The sequence below is a fragment of the Xylocopa sonorina genome, chromosome 7 (assembly GCF_050948175.1).
Source record: "Xylocopa sonorina isolate GNS202 chromosome 7, iyXylSono1_principal, whole genome shotgun sequence".
In the NCBI taxonomy this organism is placed as follows: Eukaryota; Metazoa; Arthropoda; class Insecta; order Hymenoptera; family Apidae; genus Xylocopa; species Xylocopa sonorina.
This window is the reverse complement of record NC_135199.1, coordinates 9,200,385-9,215,668: the sequence shown is the minus strand read 5'-3', so window position 1 is coordinate 9,215,668 and position 15,284 is coordinate 9,200,385. Positions and strand designations below refer to the sequence as shown.

Below are 15,284 nucleotides of genomic sequence, written 5' to 3'. Positions count from 1 at the left end.
AGGAACCATCTGCGAGGAGAAATCCGACTGTCTCGCGAGAGCGCGTGGCAGAAAAGACGGCGGAGCGCCGCGGACGAAAGGGAAAGTCGCGCGGCGCGGTGGCAAAACGAAGAAGAACGGTGGGGAAGAAAAGAGCAACGAAAGGAAGCGGCGAGAGACGAACAGAGGAACGATACGGAAACCCTCGTGGAAGAAAGCCGCGGCTGGCTCTCGAAATTAGCCGTGAAAGCGGCGGTCGGTCGCTTTTACCCTTAGGACACGCATTAAGCAGCTGGCAGCCGCTAGACGACAGGTATGCCGTGACACGTGACGTTCACGAAATGCCAGCCGGGCGAGAAACGAGAGATCGACTGCTCGCGGCCAACGTGCTCGCGATTAACGATGGCCTTCGAGGCCTGGCTCCAAGGAACCAGCGTTCCTCTCGCGTGTACGCGCGTGCACCCCTCTCGGTAACGGCGATAATTCCGTCAGAGGCTATACGCGTATGACTCGGCTGTTCTTCGAGGCGACGCGAGGAACCAGCGATCAGCTGCGGCTGGCTCTCGCGATACGAGATCCCTCTCCGATAGGTCCCTCGATTATTGCTCGTGTAATTACACGGGGATGGATAACAATGACAGCGCGATCTAGGGTGGGGCGGTCAACAAAAGGAGAAAGAGGGACCGGTATCGCGATATCGATCGGTTGTTTAATGCAATTATCGGGCGACAGTTTAAGGATCCTCCGTTTCCGTTGCGGGGTATGATATTGGGGTCGTGGTCGGGCGATGGGCTCGGTTACGAGGGCGAGCGATCGCCGATGGCGGGGCTGTTTGATGGTGCTTTGCGACTGATTGATCGACAGAAATTTCAGTGGCCCCGGGATCCCGAGTATTATGTAGCCATTTATGTAATTAATGTACCAGCACGGATAACAGGAATTTCATAGCGAAAAAACGTTATCGATTTTTAATAATGGACATAGACTAGATGGTTCAACTAGATTTGTAGGATAGAAAACATTCTCGCAGTTTAAAGTGGCAACGCGTCTCTCGTCGCGCTTAAAAAGACGACTCCAGCCATTCTGGTTAGCGGCCAATGCAAACCGCGTTAGATCCTCTGGCGCTTACTATAAATACTAGAAAATTCGTAGCAACGTATATCTCGGACGTTTCGACCACTAAGCACCGCTAAAGTGGCCTCCCTCAAGATAATGTTCTAGGGCCAATTACCACCCACTATAATTGGCTTTCACCTAATCAATGTTTCGGGGCCAAGCGCCACTAGTGGCATTAAATCTTCCCCTATTTTCCCTTCACCTTGCGAGGAAATCAATGCGTACGCGAATTCTAGTCCATATAGAATCACCAAATTCCATCACCAAGTGACACTCAGTGACGAAACCACGCGAAACAGTTTCTGTTCGAACGGTCAAGATCGATAAGATCCCTGTCGAAGGAAAAATAGAGCGTACCCTCGAAGGGACAGAGAGTGAGAGTAAGAGAGAGAGAGAGAGGGAGAGAGAGAACTATCGGAATATCTCGGCCAATTAACCAGCTTTCCGGTAGGAGACGCGTAACTCGAGAAATCGAGCAACAAACAAGCGCGACGACCGCTTTATGAAAGCGGCGTGCATACGCGAGGAAGCAACAGGCTCCGGGCTCGTGCTCCGGCTACTAATTTCGCGGCGGGTCGTTTGCGCCGCATCGACGCCTCGCGTATCGTCCCGCGCGATCCCGCCGCACGATTGAGACGGCGCTGCCACCAATTAACGGCTCGATTACCGGCTACTTAAAATTATGTAAATATTCCGTTTGCCCGGTTCTCTGCCGCGGTTAACAAAGTTGCGCGGCGACGATCCTCCCAAGAGCGGCCGCCAATTATCCGCGGCGTTAATAACAAGGACGACGAGAACGGCCGACGCGGAGGGGCCTGTTTTAATGATACATCACCGGCTCGTGCGTGTTCCGCGAACCGATTACCGCAGCCTTCGCCGCGTAACCAGCTGACAATTGCCCGGCCAGCAATTACCAGGCTGGGAAGAAACCGGCGAAAACGGTTGGGACCAAGGGGTGCGCGGTTATCGATCGCGCGACGCGCCAAGACGCACCTCACCGCGAACGCTGGATCGAGCTGATTCGGTTAAGGCAGGAAGCAGCCTCGTTCGCCGCGCTGGCCAATATCCACCAGCGGCACTTTTGCTGCTTCGTTTGTCGCGATAACGAGTTGAAAGTTAATTACCGGTACAACTGAGATGGTTAAGGGGGAGGGAAGGGGTTGACGGTCCGGTTCGAAGACACGCGGAAGTTCGAGGAGGTTCGAGTCTGCGGCGCGAGCTTCTTTTTAGCGTTCAGCTCGAGTGCGTTCGCAGAGAATATCTTGAGGATTTTTTGGGGGTGGTTTATAATCGAGATGATTGATTCTAGACTTTGGAATGCGACTATCTACATTGAAAGCTTAAATATTGAACTACAATCATGTTTCGAAAATTTTCTGAGCGTACTGTACACACTCGAAGTATCATTTCAATTCCCACCCCCTTCGTCTCTCCCTTCGGATACGTCCATGCGAAAAAAAAAAAAGAAAAATCTTCCGCGACTCTCGAGAGCGGTCGTAACGAGCCGCATTTAATCTCGCAGTCGCATTGCCACGGAAACGTTTCAAGTAAAAAGCTCGCCTGTATGGCACTTAATGTCCGGCGCAGAGCCGAAGCGAAATTTCGAGCTGGCCACTCGTGTGTGCACGTTACCCCGTCGGATTGAATTACAAAACTTCGCCACGAGTGACCCGATCGCGTAGCCGTTTCGAAATAACACGCGGACGCGAATAAACAACGAAGACGGCGCGGCGATCGAAATCGTTGCCGGGCCACGGGTCGCCGTCAGGGTGGACCGTGTGAACAACCCCCGGACGCGGACGACGGGGGACACAGGGCGCGCGTACAAAGCCGCTCGAAGCTTATTTGTAAACTAGACTGCAGGGTTCGTCCCAGTTTCGCGGGACAAAAATTCCAATAAGTCGCCTACCCCCCCTCGTCCTCGCGAACCGTACGCCTACGCCTGTATCTCCCCCTTTTGGGGGAAGTAATTTCGAATGGGTGGCCGTCCGACCGAAACTTTGCCTCGTGATGGAGAATCGCGCGTCCTAGGTGTAAGATAGGTGGAGAATTTTTCGTGTCAAAATGCATACTTCGTTGATTGAAAATGCTGACGTTAAGGGTGGATTCGCGTGGAGACTTGGATTATCGTATGTTAGTAATTTAGGCGTTTTCGCAAACGAAAGCTGGCACAGAGTACGCTTTCCCTCTCGTTCTAAAATAAAACCCATAAATCTCTAAGAAATGAAGCTTCGTAAGTTTCAGAAGTGTCGATTCCACGGACGACCTTGCGGAAAGAAAATTTGGAGCGGTGGCTCGCGAGAATGATTCGAGGACGTGAGAAAGACGCGAGAGACGTGCTATAGCTATAAGTGAAAATAGCTATAGAAAGAGAGGGAGGGAGAAAGGGAGAGAGAGAGAGAGATTGCACGGTCGACCAGCCCTGGTAGCACTACTTAACTAGATGAATTCAATATCTCGGAATAAATACATTGATAAATCAGCCACTCCGCTAAAAGCTTACTTTACTTTGGCTAGCTGTTGCGGCCGCGCGCAAACAACGCGCGCGTGTGTGCGCGCGTCCATTCAGCGATGGTGGGCCACGTATACGTGTGTACGTGTGCACGCGACGTAGCATGCGAGCGGGCCGAATACAACGTGTATGGACACGGAGAGAGAGAGAGAGAGAGAGAGAGAGAGAGAGAGGAAGATAGATGGAAGAGGAATGGAAAGGAAAGTGGTACTGGAAAATGGTGGTGTTTCTGAAATACGTAGACGGTCCAAGATTGTACCTATACATAGACAATCGAGTTCTCGTATTTCTTATCAACACAGAGCTCCCAAATTTAGAGACACGTCTCCTCGAAACAAGTTCTATAAAAAAAAAAGCAAGTACATCACCGTGTGTTCCTGCGCACACTCTGTACATATTATCTCGTCTCGTACACGCAAGACTCTAACAGAAAAGAGGACGAAGACGATCAGAGTAACGTATAAACGAAGTTCGCGGTACCTCAAAGGTACAACGCAATGGTCAAGGCGGAGGGTGCAAGGATCAGAGGGAAAGGGTGCACTCCTGTGAGAACGTCCACTATAAAGAATCTTGTTTGCTTCTAGCCCACGGGTATCGAGAAGAAACTGTTCGCCCCCAGGATTTCGAGTGTTCCGCGGACCTCTCGTTGGCAGCCAACCCCGAATTCGTCGTTCGCCCGCACTCCTGACACAAAGGCGGCACCATCTCGTCAAGAGTAATACACTGGGCGAATAAAACTTCATTCTTGCCGATTGTCCATCGACGTATCCGTTGCCACGAACCAATCCGACAGATGGACGAGAGATCGATCGATCCGACCGACGCGAGCCATATTTAAATCACTGCTAGCTACGCCGAGGGGGTGGGATTTGCTTTCTAGATGCACGCTCCAGAATTTCACCACCTTTCGTTGGCTCTGTGCGGTGGTTGTCTGGTTGGACTCGAGAGGGGTGGCGACGACTGTGATCACGCTAAGATCTCGAAGAACATGGGATTGTAGATCGTTGGGGTCTCATAACTTGTGTTACGCTGCTTTTCTAGCCCTCTTAATGTCTCGATAGGAGCGGAATACAGATTAGAACGGTTGATTGAAACGAATCGCGTTATTTTCCCGCGAGCCTTTTTCTCTTTAGGACGATATTAAATACAGAATAAATGGCGCAATCACGTCTTCTCCTTCGGCGGTAGAACGGACGTTTCAACCTTCGTTAACCCGGATTGAAGTTAAAACTAACTTACCGGCGTGATCGAGCGGCCAGCTATTAGCCGCGTACTGTAGCGAACAATTTATAATAAGTAGCTAACTAACTTTGACGAGTCTGTCGATTGATTGCGATCGGGCTTTGTGATATAATAATTAGAAACTTCGGAAAAAGTGAGCCCCGGCGAGACCCGACGGCGAGAACTTCCGTTTCCATTAGTAATCATGGTTTAAATGGAAGCGTGTACCTACGTTTCATTTTCCCTATTGAAGTAATTAAAAATTCAATCCGAGCTGCAATATTAATTCCGTACTTTAAGGGAGCCCGTTCAGGTGAAAATTAACTGCCAGTTAGCATTTTTCAGATAAAACGCTGAAAATATCGCACGGTCTCGACGTGATTCACCACGTTGATACGAACGATGGGAGAAATCGTGCGATAAATAAATACAGACGCAAGAGAAGCGATACGACGAGTCGTCTATAAAACAATGGTTGCGACAGACGAATGAAATTGTTTCCGCAGGCCTCCGCAAAGTATGCGAAACACTCAGGCTCCGCTTAAAACCGTGAAAAAACAAACGAGAGCCCGGTAGAACGAAAGAGTTAGGTTATAAGCATAAAGTTTCGAGTGAATTCAGTTTAAAGTTAATCCGCTCGCATTTAACGGCACGTAACGCGCACCTCCGTCCGCTTTACACTTCTTTATTCAGCGATGGGACAAAGTGAAACGAGGTGCTTCACCACGGCCACGGTTGCTCGTGCCAACTTCAAACATTACGAAATCTGAATTTTCGAAAAAAGTTTCACGCGACATCTTCGTTCTTCTCCTCTCAAATCCTTTAAACATTTCGAAGCACCCCAGAGAACGATACCATCGATAAACAGAATCATTCTGCCCAATCGACGAATTAAAAAAAAAAAAACTTCCCATCGATGACAAAACAAATCCACCCGCCTCTGTCCAACGAAACGCACCAACATCGCCACTGTACAAAGCCAGCCAGATTCCTCGAATCTTTCCGCCCGGAGAGCGTCCGCCGCCATAATTCGAGTAAGTGGCGCGCGGTTGGAGGGCGGTTTAAAGGCTGATTAAAGAAAAATCCGCAACTTGTTGAACGTCTTAAATATTCATCCACCGATGTAGCATCTACTTAATAACCGGTGTTGCGGACGTCCCTCGGAGGAGCAGCCACCGCAGCGGCGCGGCCTCTTTTTCTCACCCTTTAGCGGGGCGCGCCGGCGTCCGCCCGCCCCAACCCTTCCCGTCTTCCGAGATCCATCGTCTCGGGAGGCCAGCACGCGCGGAGCGCGGCGACGAGCAAATGAAATCCGCTAAAACGTTTTCTTAGCAGTATCGGCCAGGCTAAAAGCTAAAAGCGCTTTTAAATTCCACCAACTCTCTCCCTCCGGCACCCCCTTTTAACTCCGCGGCGGCGCTTCTTCTTCTTCTTCTGCCACGGCGCGCGTCCCTCCCTTCCGTTTGGCGAGAGGGCCTACGCGCGCTCCTCGGGCTGTTGCTAGGTCATCTGTCCCCCGCTCGAACGTATCGATGCTACAAACTGTGCAAACGAGTAGCCTCGCTTAAGTGTGCACGCGGTGCGAACGCAAGTTATGGATATCGCTCCCAAGGGTGAATCTCTGGATCCTCGAGATTTGCTGGGAAACCTCGCCGCCTGGCTATTATTAGCCCGTGACACTGACGTTTATAGTTCCACCGGTGGTATATCGACGCGTGGAAAGTTCTGAAAAATCCTGCGACGATTTTAAGGACGGGATAAATTATTCGAAGAAACAGGGAAGGGGAGAGTGTTTCGACGCTTGTGCCTGGAGAACCTCGATGGCGTCGAGTATTGTAAAGATAGAGACCCGGGGAATTGAACGGTGAAAGGCGCGATTCGGTTTTATTCTCCCTACTCGAAGTGTTCGACGTCGATGAAAAATGAACTCCGCCGATCGAGAGGGATCCGTAATATCCGTCCTAACGAGGAACGAAGTGGCAGTTTTCAATTAGACGAGCCACCAACTTGTCAAGCGTCCGCGACCAGTCCCATTAGCTGACGCAAGAATCGGGCTGGTATCGCGGTGGGTACGGGACGTCGATCGCGGACGCTCGCGATGGGACGCGGTTGGACGCGTGGCCGCGCTTGTCAGCGAGGCGGCGTTAAGCGGGATCGATCGCCATTAAGATAGCGAAAAAGCAGCGCGTTTCAGCAACAGCTCGACTGTCGTTCGAAGATCGTCGATAGCCCGGAGAGGAGAGTATCCGCCGTCCCTACGACAGCCTCTATCGTCCCGTAAGAGGGGACGGATGCTCTCGAGCAATTTGCGCTTCCCCATTAAAATCGACGGTAGAGAAAGGACGCTCGCGTGTGGGCGGGGAGCTGCGCGCGGAAGAATCAGCGCGCTGGTTTCCCTCGTAACGAATGACAAAAACGCACAGCCGTGCATCTCGAAAGAGGACGGAGCGAACCAAAGGGGGAAGTATAGAAATCTGACGGGTACCGCACGCGTGGCTACGAATGGAACGACAGGCGGACACGGACGAGACGCGCGGTGAAAACGGATAGGCGAGCGGGGGGAGAAAAGAAGTTAAGTGGGCGCACCTACGCTCACGGTAAAACGGACCGGTCTCCGAATTGAAGCTGGCAGCGGTCCAGCCTAATGGAGACTCTTAGCGTAATTAAACGTAAACACATTCGAGGCGTCACGCTAATCTGAATGCTTATCAGCGGTCCGCCGGTGTTGCCTCAGGGCCGTGTCTACCTGGCGTGTTCATCCTTGGGAGTGTAGGGCGCGGGGTGGCCGTCGAGCAGGCCTAACATCCGCCAGGCCATTTACCAGGGAAAATGGCCCTGTCTCCGGCGCTATCGCCGTCCCGTTATTAACCAGCCGATGTTTCTATTATCCTCGCGGTGTATTTGCACGCCAGCCGGGATAACGCGCTCGTAACAAGCTTACTTTACCGCCGCGGAACGAATGCCGACGCTGGACGAACCTTTATCCTCGTCGCGTCGAGCGACCCGCGAATATCGCGGTCGAATCGATTCCTCCAGCGATCCGCGTGGTCACTTGGAGGACCGCGTTCGTCGATCGATGGGACGGAAGTTGTCATCGAGCGTGAGGGATCATTCGCAAGTCGACTCGTGGTCCGCGAATTAACACTTATCTTGTCGAACGTGGAACGAGTCGTGAATTTTCGATTAACCCCGTGTAACGGTGAACCCCACGTGGAAATATCAGCGTTCTACGGTTTTGTTGTTAGAATTAATATACATTCTGAGGAAGATTGGTGGTATTTCGGAATTAATAATATACAAGGAGAAAATCACAGCTTGCGAGAGACGATGTTCATCTTCTTTACCGGTTCGAATTGCCCTCGCGATAGAAATATAAACGCGGCGAGATCGGCGGGGAGGCGAGGAAACTCCGATCGATTAATCGAGGCGATCGAAGGGGGATGGATTAATTATAACAGTAGGCGTGTCCCGGTTTTATTTATCGTTTCGATGATAACAAATGTGCCAGATCGAAGTTGGCTATTAATAATAATACCAGCGACGCTGATGAAAAACGCCAGCGGACTACGATTTAATCTGCTAAGTTTTTCCGCCTGCAAACTCGAGCAAATCGAAGAACAAGGGCGCCGCGCGATTACACGTACGATCTGTAAACAGCCAGGGGAGGCACCAAGCGGAGGGAGAATTATATCGATCCCGTGCTCGCGTTGCTCGGATCGTTTCGCTAATTAATTGCGGACCGTTGGATTCAATCAGCCGCGATTTACGTCGAAGGCGTTTTCCGTCTACGCTCGGTAGATCGATGAAAGTCCCGAGCACGCCCACTTGCGGATCTAATCGGCCCGCGGATCGCGAACGACCGTCGCGGATTACGAAAACGTGCGTGCAACGGGTACGCGAGATCGTTACGTGCGACGAAACGCGCACGATAATTTAGTAATCGCGCGAGGGCCAGGATAAAAACGATCGCGAACAAAAGGGGAGTCTACGAGCATCGAGCGAGACGATATAAAAATCGTTTAACCGGGCTGGTCGATTAGCCGACGCGAGCTGATTTACACGCTCGCGCGGCGCGCTAATGAAAACATCTTAACGGCGAACGACAGCTCTTAAATCGTGGCTCCCATTCTGTAATCTCGCGGCAGCGTTAACCACTTAACCGCGCCGCCCTAACCGATCGACAAACTCCAGCTAACCGGGGTGAACCGTCTGCCTCGCGCGACAGCTTTATCCCTGCGTTGGCACGCGCGACATCGATCGCCCTTCAAGCGGGGATCGTCGATTCCGCGGACTATCCAACGATTTCTTCGCGGGACGTCGACGAGTTCGAGGCTCTTCCCAGCGAGCGAGGAAAAATCGTGCGCCGTGTTTCTGACCAATTCTTTTCGAGCTTAATCGAAAAGGCAGCAGACACTTGCAAGACTAATTTGGGTTAATGGCCGGACCGAGGGACCGTTCGGTCGACGTACTGGGTGGCTCGTTTCGAATCGATGCCTCTGTTTAGAGCGATGTTCAGCGCTGGTTGCGTGTCTTTACGGTGTCACGGTACGCGGATCACTTGTAAAGAGAGCAAGTAAGGAGTCGAAGCGTGTTATTTCGAGGACTCGGAGGATGAGACGCGTACGCGTCGCTTTTTATAGCGAGGATCGTCGCGTTGGGTACAATGAATCGGTATCAGAAGAGGGACGTGGAAAACAATTTTTCTGAGATCGTATAAAAATATGAAAAGAGATAAGAAAGTAATTTGGCGTCCGCGTAAATATTATTGCCCCGCGTAATTTCTCTTCGCGGAGCTAAGAGACTTTCCCAAGGAATTAATCTGGCGAAGCAAAGCCTTTTCTTCTGGTTCTTGTGCAACCTTAACTAGTCGCAATAATTGCGTAATTGCAAGACGGTACAGGTTGGGAGGTATCACGGAAACAGGCGCAAGCTACGCCGTCCGTGTGAAGTATAATCAAGATTACCGTGTGCTCGTACTACCGGGATGCTTTTTGGCAAGCTTCCCTCCTGGCAAATGAGTTAAATGAGCTTATACTTTGTAGTGCAAATGATCTTGGTAATTTCCGCGCATCGGAACAAGAATAACGCTGGTACCCAACGTCGAACGCCGCGGACGATTGCCTTAATAGCTCTCCAACAATTAATAATACTCCATACGCCTCTCGCGTATGCGTGAAACGAAGCGATATAAGTATCAGGTCTCGAAATAAACGATCTTATCCCACGATCGAGACATCCACAATGTCCCTGACGAGTAAATTCGTTTCACACCCACGAGCACGGCCAACAGGTTAATCCTCGATCAGCGGTGAAATTTTCTGAACCCCATTATCAACGTTACTCAGCCACTGTCAGCTACTCCGCGATCCCACGTATCCACAGAATCCCACGCGGGAAACAGAGACCGCCTTCGATCCGGCGAAATAATAGGCGAAGTGGTCGCGGGACAGGCAATCGACTAAATAGAAGAAGCAGCGGAGGGTGGCGGGGGTCGAGGAGCGATTCAAAGCGAGTCGAATCCACGATGCTAATCGGGACTTCCTAGCAAGACTTCGATCGTCCGCCGTATCGATAGAAAACAAACTCTCCCCACGGAACCATCGCCTCCCCCTTCCTCTGGCCACCCCTTTCGGTCGATCCCTCTTAAGATCGAGACACGGGACCGGCTGTCCAAACAAATGAAAGCTAATGGAAGGCCTACTCGCTCTGCGAGCCGGTGTTCCGCGTCGATCGATCGATCGATCTCCTCGCCGCTGCGCGACAATGCCACCCCTCGACCAGCTGCTCGTGGCAACCCCCAACCCACCCTCCTTTCCGCCCTTTCAGAGCTACCTCCGCGTGCACTCTCGAGGAACGCGCGAGCGCGGCCAACACCTGATGCAATAATTGCGCGACGCGAATAGAAAAAAGAGGCGGACCGGAGGAACGGGTTCGAGGGCTGCGAGGATGCAGCGACGGAGGTGGGAGTGTTGTCTCGCCGGGAGGAAAGTTACGAGACGCCTGGATTTTCCGTGAAATTGAACGGGACGAGCGACGCCTTGCGAGGGACGGCGGGACCGTTTTAAAAGGGAATTTATGGGCTCGTTAAATGGCCCCGTTTCGATGCAATTTTTCTATATTTATCGATCAACTTGACCGAATTAACTTTCGTCTCGCGCGACAATTTCTGTTTCTCCGTCTTCTCGCGCTCTACGTTCGTTTGTATTGACACGTGCTTCGTTGGCGTGAAAATGTTCGCGCGCGATATCGAACCCGATACCGGATCGGAACTTTGGAGGACCGAAATACTTTACACTGTACACATCCGCGGATCGTTACTCCGAGAGGTTCACCTTCTTAGCGCCTCGCTCGACGTGTCCGCGCCTTAATAGCGCCATTGAAACCCGTTCGCGGGACGGAATAATTCAATCCAACGGGATACACTTGCCTCGTTCAGGTAGATTATTCAGTCGCCCCGTAGATTTTTCCGTCGACCGGCAAGTGGACGGCCTCGCGAGGTCTGCATTATGGAGGCAAGTAGATTAAGCCGGATTATGGTAATGCGACAAGTCGGAACCTACTGTCTGACCAGAAACGGCACCATTCTACGTGCCCCAGCGCGTTAAGAAATCCACCAGCGTGTTTTGCCCGAACCGTTTCCCCTTGTTCAACCGCGCGGGCATTTTTCCGTTCTCCTTTCTCGCGCGATTAAAATGCAATCTACGAATTGCATCGTTGGGGCACGCAAATAATACATGCCGCGACGTCTCGCTCGGCGGAGAGGAGGAGGCAGCAGCCGCGCGTGACATAAACTTTTTCAAACATTCAGAGGACCTGGCGGTACAATATGGATAAGGTTTTCGGCTCGCGTGTGCATCACCGTGGAACATTGAAGCAGGTCCGTGTAAAGAAGTAATGAGGTCGTCCACTTGAGGTGTAACGCAACCGTCCTGCGCGTCGGTTGATTTACCGGCAGAAACGGAGGAGAGAAATTATAAGAAGCCCTGGGAATAAACCGGACGGACGATGATGGAGTTTCTTGCCATTGGTACGCGAATTGCTATCAATTCCTGGTGCAAGTTGCGCGACCTTGTTTCTAACGCGATACTCCCCCTCGTTTAGAAATACTTTTCAATTTCACAGGGGTAGTTGCGGAAGTCAACGAACACCCAAAGGGTCCGTAATTGACATTAGACAGGCTACGTGCGTCCGATATGTTCCGCGTGCAAAGATACGCTTCTCGCCAAACTTTCGCGAGCTGGCTAATGGACGTGTGTCGAGCGAAATATACCGAAGCGCGGTAAATATAAAATTAGCTTCGACAAGCTGACGCGGAGTTTCTGGCTCTCTCGTCAATCCCCATCCACTGGCCACTTACCTTAATTACCCTCGTATCCGATTTTACATACCGATTCCGCGGGCCATTAAGATAGCGCTCGAACCCGGAACGCGCGACACACGCGGATCGAGAGATCCAGCGACGCTTGAAATCGGGATCGACACCGATTCGGCTACAAAGTAATCCGGTGCGCCTGGATAAGAGTAATCGATAATTATTATTTGAGACGGCCGACAAGACCCGAACGCAATGCCGTCCCCGATACCGCGGTACGCTCGATCCACGGAGGCTAATGGACGGCTCTCATTATGCAGATCGAGCAGGTGGTGGCCTGAAACGCTTTTAAGATCTCTCGATCGAGGCGCTTCGATCCGGGGGAGCGTAACGTCCGTATCAGTGCTTGCTTAATTGCCGCGACGTCTCCGCCGCCCTAAATGTTTCCACCCGCGATCGCCTCGACATTTTTCACGAGGGGATGAACAATGGCGGCGCGCAAACGGCGGCGAACAGGTGATCCCCGCGCCGGTTCGTTTCAGATTTCGATCAGCCGTGCCCGCCCGGCCGTGTACGCTCGTACGCGTAACGAAGTTATAAATTACGAGGAGAAAATAAAGAGATAAGGCCGCAAGGGCGGCGGCCCGTTGACGAGCCTCTTTATTGCAGAATCATCGCGGCGTTTGTTTGAAAGCCGCGTTCCGCTCGACGCTGTCTCCCGGCCGTTTACGATGATTAAGATTTCGCTCCCTGCCAGCGGTACCAGCTCTCCCTCTCTCTCTCTCTGCTGGTCTTACAGCAGTTGCTGTATGGATCTACTTGCACAGCGCGGGACACGCTCCCGCTTCGATTCCGCTATTAACGTGCAACTACTGGCGAGCGAACGTTGCGGACCTGGGCTGCGCAGGGGTTGCTAATTAAATCGACGAACGAGTGCGCGAGCGCGCGTACGATTAAGACGTACGCGTGACACTGTGCAAAGAATAAAACGTACTTACAGGACAGTTTTAATAAGACAGCTGAGATGAGACGAACGATTAATCACTAGATTCGTATGTCAGGAAAAACATATTGAAGTTATGGTAAATTTGTAGTGAACTTATTGGACCTGATGTTATTATTTGTGATTACATTCGTCGTAACAACTGGTGAAACGTTGGATACGGTTAGAGTTCGCGACTGCGAGGAACGAGAACGATTCAGAAACCGACCCGTATCCAACGGCTGGACGAAACGCGGTGGAGGCGGCAGGAATTAAAACGATCACCGAGACAAATAATTTGTAAAACCGTGGAGAATCGCAACGACCGGACGATAATCGAGCGCCGCGCCGCAAAACCGCAGAACAAAGAGACCACTCGTATCTCGGCGAACGGGACAGAGAGGCAGGAAGTAATAAAGTGAAACGAATTAACCGCATAACCGTGGGGGCGGTTATATTTAGCAAACGGAATCAGAAATTTAATCAACCGGCGTCGCTCAAAATTACCAGGCCCGTTTAATCGGCTACAGCATCGGTTCTCGACGACGAAACGAGCCCTCCCACCCCTTACTCACCCCCGTAGAAAATTCCAATAATCCTCATTCGATAACGTCCACCGATCAACGAACGATTAATTTGTTTACTCTGTTTCTTCGTATCGTTTTGTTTCTTCGATTCGACGCGAAAACCAGTCGCGGAGAGGGAATCGCGAGGAGGACTCGTTGCGAGGAGGACTCGCTCGCGCTCGTCGAGCGAGAGAAATAAAGTAACAAAGCGTATAAAGTAATCGAGCGTCCGTCACAACCTAATGTCCGTCGACCTTTCGAGTTAGCCTGGCCACGCGGCGCGTATAATGCCCAAGACGTGGCCGTGATAAATTGCGGCGCGCGCTCGCGAGCCACGGGTGAATGCCAGCGAAAGGGTTCGGCAGGCCCAGCCCGGGGTATCCTCCGAGTGGGTACGGCCGCTTTTCAACCGGCGCGTTTCAAGAATCCCGCTCTCGCGTACACGCGAACGCCGGGGACCTAATGCACCGGCTGATTAACGTGACCAATGCTATTGGCAGTTCCAATAAATTACTGCCACGCCGCCAGCCGTATCGGCTCGCGGGATCTTTGCCTGCGCGATCGCGTTACACGATGCGCGAGACCCGCGATCGGTTGGCTGATTGTTCGCGACATTCGCGAGCTGATATTACCGAGTGGTTCTTGTTTGATGTTTGTATTTCTTCTTTTGCTTCTTTGTAATGGAAATTTTGCTGCTTTTTACAACGATTGGTGGTAACAGTTGCGATTGTTAGAAACGTGACTCGAGGAGAATTAACGATCTCCGTTCTTATTCTAACGAGGACTGAGATGAAGATTTGAAGTAATCACGACACGAGGAGGATCGATAAGAAATGCAATGATAATGAAAAGCAATCGCTATCGAATTTAGTGACCATCGAGTTAGAGATTATCGTTCGATTCTTGAAGGTTGTACGAACGACGTTCAACCGAGCGTACGTTTGTCGCTCGTTCAGTGATTCATGAAATTCAGCGGCGTTCTCGTTCGTACGTGGCGAACGATCAGACGGATCATAACCAGCGATCGAAATGGGGCAAAGGGAGGCCCGGTTGTTGCTCCATTACCGTCGCCCCGGCTGGTACCGTCGAGTATCCGTTGGAGTTTTGCGTATAATATGTACAAGGCAAGTAGCTCGAGCGAGCGGGTGCCGAAACGGGGGTAGGTTTGGTCGGCACTCTACAAGTCGAGAGCCTGCCTTTGACTGGTCGTTGTAATACAACGGCAATTAGCAGTAAACCTAGCCCTCGCAGACCAGGGCTTTTACCCCGTACATCTCGTAGTGTTTGCGTCGCCTCGTCAACAGCGACATACGAAGAGGTTTAAGCCCTGTTTCACTCGACGATACGCAATTACAAATTTCCCGGTTAAAACGCGCCAATTATTTCGGTCACGACTCTCGATTAACAGCGATTAATCGCTTATACCTTTGGAAAAATGGTCGATTAGTCGATTGAGGCGGTAGCTGCCGATAGGGGATGAAAGAGATACACCTTCGCGGCTCTCCGCGTGGTTATCGACTCCCCATACGTTTCGTATTCGAGCAAAACCGGAAATTTGCTCCTCCATTCGTTGGTAATTATATAAAATTAACCGCA

The 15,284-nt window shown here is 51.4% G+C and overlaps 1 long non-coding RNA gene across 1 annotated transcript in view; it reads right to left on the bottom strand.

The window, feature by feature from the left end:
- LOC143425121 (uncharacterized) overlaps positions 1-15,284 on the bottom strand; it is a 101,312-nt gene that overhangs the window by 28,729 nt on the left and 57,299 nt on the right. The gene's annotated exons all lie outside the window — the stretch shown is intronic.